Source organism: Aythya ferina (genome assembly GCF_964211825.1).
Source record: "Aythya ferina genome assembly, chromosome: 8".
Taxonomy (NCBI): Eukaryota; Metazoa; Chordata; class Aves; order Anseriformes; family Anatidae; genus Aythya; species Aythya ferina.
Window position 1 is genome coordinate 18,727,668 of NC_140304.1, and position 4,849 is coordinate 18,732,516.

Below are 4,849 nucleotides of genomic sequence, written 5' to 3' on the forward strand. Positions count from 1 at the left end.
CAGAATTTGTTATGAAAAGTATTGAAAATTGATACTGTTACTGAACAGCTGGAGGTATTCACCTGGGATAAGGACAATGGGACTCCCAGTTTTTGTGCTCCAACTATCCCTGGTGACAGGAAAGAAATTTGAACCCTCTCCCCACTCCCATGTCCCCACTTTTTCTTAGTACTGTAAACTGACAGGCAGAGGAACTGTTTCTTAATATATACAGAGCAAATACAGTATTTGGGTGCTACTATCATTCTGGGTTGGTCATTCACTCCCAGACTGTGAAACATGGTGTTTATCTGTTTTATAACACAGTTCTCAAATCCTTGAGAAGCTAGCAATATAATTTTAGCTTCCAAATTATTTTTTTTTAGTTTGAAAATAACCACTGAGGGCAAGATGGAGGTCACAGATTATAGCCTGGTGGTATAGCCTGTATTTGGGACCTATGTTAACGTCACATGAATTCAGGATAAGTTTTGCTATTGACTTTAATGGCAGCAAGATTTAAACTCTTATTACAGTTATGCATTTTTATCCTGCTCCAATTAAAATAGAAAAACACTTTCTAAATCCCTCTGCTCCTTCCTCTGGATCTTGCAGATCACAGGTGATAAGCTGCAGGCATTTCTCTGTTGTCTATTTATTAACACAAATACAATCTCCTTGCTTACTCCATCTGAAGACCTGTAGCAATTTAATCTTCTGTTTTTGCCAAAAAAGCAAGATAATAACAACACAACAAATTATTGCTTCAGAATTCTGAAACTTTTGACTTGCAGTAGCTGATGGTTTTGGAAGTTTAAAAAAAAAAAGTATGTACTGTAAGGAGAAACTTAGGAGGTTTTTTCTGCCCTCATTCTTACAGTCTTTTTGTCAAATACAGGATTACAAACATTGACAGTATATTTGTTATGTTCAACATTCAATATATTTTCTCAGTTATAACCTTTTAAAGGTGCCTCTACACTGGACAATGCTTAGTTTACAGTTCTGAAACACTTGGGGCTGCCTAACTTAGAGGGCATGCTACTTCAGATGGTTAAGAGAGGCTAATTTTCTCATTTAATGAAAAAAAGGGTATTTTCTATCAATTTCTTTGTATATTTTAAGTAAAATCTGTTACACGTTTTACAGAGGGATTTTGTGTCTATTCTAACTTGAAACCAACCTTGATACTTCTGAATAAAAGAGACAGTGGCCTCCAGGATAGAAGGAGAGGACAGTTGTTTTAGAAATTATTTGAAGGGCACTACGAACCATCTCATATGCATTACAGTCACAGCGTCTTACTTTCCTGTTTCCTGATTATACTCTGAAACAAAGCCACTTTGGAAAATTTGAGTTCTTCTGAGTAACCTAAACCCTAAGTCACATGCATGGAGGAAACATTGAAAGGGCAGAGATAAATCACGTGGCTATTTTTAGTAGAATGACTTGCAAGTAAAAACAACCCTTTTCCTTTGAATTACTTCAAGAATATTATACCTAGAAAAACAGTTAAAATTTTTGGAAGTTGTCTCCAAGTAATGCAGTTCTTCTTCCTTTAACTGAAAGAATCAGCTGTATTATGGAGATATGGGGACCGTTGGTGAAGGCAGGGAGGGTGACCATGTATCTATCCTATATGTTAACGGCTGCAAACGAATACAGCAATCAATAAGGACTGCTTATGGTTCCATCTGTGGTGACAGAACCTCACCAACTGGAAAGCAGATATATCCAAAACAGTTAGAAAAATACAAGTAAGTAAAATACAAAGTAATTATCTCTTTTTACAATATCCCTAATAACACATTGCATCTGCCTGTTTGTCATCTTGTGGGCATATGATTATGGTTAGGAAACATTTACAGTCTCCAATGAAAGCCAAAGCAGAACTTCTGAAAATTTCTCTGGAAGATTATCTAGGCTATATCCATTTACAAACTGTACATGCACATTTTTTAAACTTTTTTTTAAGTTAAAAAGCAAACAGACAAAACCAAGAATTATGCTACTAATCAATAGGTGCTCCCTGTGGGAAACTGGCACCAGCAGAGAACTGTAAAATATGAGCTGACCAGCAATCTTCTACTCCCCAGCTCTTCCAAAAAGAGTGAGCACATGGGGAACCCGCGGCCAGGAGCTACAGCAGACCATGCTGCCAGGCAGGGCTGGGCCTCGGTAATTTTTTGCATCAGCACACCAGGCACTGGCACCGTTGCTCCTATTCAATGTTGTGTTTTACTTCATGGGAAAAAAAAAGTGTTTGGAAAAAAAGCACTTGCATACAATGTGCTGATTTACCTCTTGTTAAGTGTTTAGACTGTGAGACACGAGAAAATCAGTTGTTTGGCTGGTGGAAATCTTACAATCTATATTGATTTCATACAATATAAGGTCTTAAATGTGAAGAGAATTTTTTAAATCTGTGGTTAGCTCCTATCCTGTTAGGGATATTGCTGTGTTGCTTCTTTAGAAAGAGCTCTATAATACAAATATTTATCCACAAACAGGCAAGAAAACATTATACTTTCAATTAATGCTTATATAAATCTATGATGCTGTGATTGAAAGTGAGGTTAGAAACAGCGTTTACATTAACAAATTTTGAAAAATTTAAAAGTGCAAAAACCACTAAAAATAAACCTTGAAAATCAGTTGTCATGTACACTACCCTATATTTTATTTTTTTAAGGTAACGTGTTATTAAAATGCTTCATTAAATATGTTCAAACTAATTTTTCAGTAAATTTTCAGTGGAACACGGTGTCACACTTTAATTGGTAATGCCCAATTAAAGCTGCAAATGTTTGACAACATCCTTTGACATTTTGTAGCCTCATTTATTTTTCGTTGGATTTCATATCCTGATCTGCAGGGTCAAGAGAAACAGCCGGCTCAGAATGTTCTCTGGTGGGTAATGGGCTGAGACAGTCACAGTTACAAAACAGGTCCACAAAGTTGCTAGGTACGGCAAAAGGGGAAAGTTAATTAGCTACCGGTAACACAAAAGCTGCTGTCAGAATTGAGGTTGGAGTGATTCATTGCTTGCCTAATTGGATGATTTAAGATCCAGCTTGTGTGCATTACTAATTTAGGCCTGTAATTTGCTACGGTTTGGAAATGACAAAACGTGAGTCCATTTGACAAAAGCACTGCGAGGAAATTATTAAAAACATGCTCTATTTTTGTGGCTTTATGGGGGGTTCTTTAGGTTGTGGGACTGTCAAGCTAAAAACCACGCTTCTGTCTGTCAACATTTGGGAACCCGTTAAAAATACCATCTTATGATCCAGTCTCCACGTAGGTTCTTGTACAGAATACATACGCAGCCTGGTCTCTACAGCAGTTCACGTTCAGTACACGCAGCGCAGCACACGGCGCTGTGCCAGCTGTCGGGAGGCACACCGCGTTCTGCTCTGCCCTACGGCGCTAACGCTACATTGACTGAACGCCTGAAGCTTGCGTTACGCAGCGCTCGTACATATTTGGACACGACTTCTGTGTGGGTGTTGAGGGGAGCAGAGCCGGCGTTTGGGCCTCTGGTTTAGTTACGTCCTGTACACACGCACAGGGGGGCCCCGCACCGCCCCGCGCCCCCTCACAGGGCGCCTCAGCCCCTCGCCCGCCCCGCTCGCCGCTACCTGCGCGGCCCGGCCCCGCCGCGTCCCTGGCGTCCCGCGGTTGTCACGGCAACGGGGCGGGTCAGGATTGACGCACCCAGCGGCCAATCAGTGCTCCGCCTCCGCGGGAGGAAGGCGCTATTGGTTATTCCGCGCGGCCGGCTAGAAAAACTACGCGTCCCACCATGCCGTGCGCGCAACGGCTTGCTGCCGGCGGGGCGAGCGGGGAGCAGAGCATCATGGGGGCTGTAGTAGGCGACCGCTCCGCGCTGCGGGCTCCGCGGACAGGGCGCTGCCGTGCCGGTCCCCGCTGCCCGTGCCGCCGAGGCGCGGCCGTAGCGGGGCGCCCGGCCGCCCGCCGCCATTAGGGCGCTGCAGCGCTGGGACCGGCTGCGTGCAGTGAGGTGACGGCAGCCCCCGGGCCGCATCCCTGGGCGGGGGGACGGAGGCGGGAGCGGGGGTGGCTGCGCTCGGAGCCGGTGCGTGCCCCTCGGGGGTGCCGAGCGGCGGGAGGCTCTCGGGGCGTGCCGGGGGGACGCGTGTGCTGTGACAGTGCTCGGGGGCAGCGGGGGCAGCCGTGCCTTGGGGGTTTACCGGGTGGTGATTTCTGTTTGAGTTACGTAGGAAACTTTTATTAAGCAAATTGAAGAAACAAGCCTAATCTGGCACGTCTGTAAATCCATTCGTGACCTGGGCTGCCTGCTCTGTGCCTACTGCCAGCAGCCTTCCTCTCCGCGAAGCGGCCCCGGCTGCCTACTGACAGAGCCGGCAGCATCTGTCAAACGCTTGGGACGCAGGGAACCGTGCTCCTGAGGGGCTCTGCCCACCGCTGCCTCAGAGCTCGTCCAGCCCTGCCTCTGCCCCGCCGGTGCTCGCCGCCCCAAGGTGCCGTGGTGCCCGTGCCCGACAGCGGCGGGCTCGGGGCCGGGGAGGAGGCACCGCTGGGGCAGATCGGTCTCCAGGGAGTGCTGCCGGAGGCCTCGGTGCTCTGCCGGGCAGAAGGAAGTGAGTCAGGGCGCCCTGCGTGCGTGGTGTTGGTGCTGGGCAGCGAGAGGGGAAGAGGTTTTCCACAAGTGACTTTATAATTCCCCGGGGCAGAAATTCCATTGCTAAATAGGTGCTCTGAGCTCCGGGCTGTGAGGCTGCCGATATGGGCTCTGTAGAACACTGCACCGTGACGGGTTGGGTCCCCCGTTCAGGGTGACGTGCAGGTACCTTCACAGAAGACAAACACCTCGGAACCCAGGTGC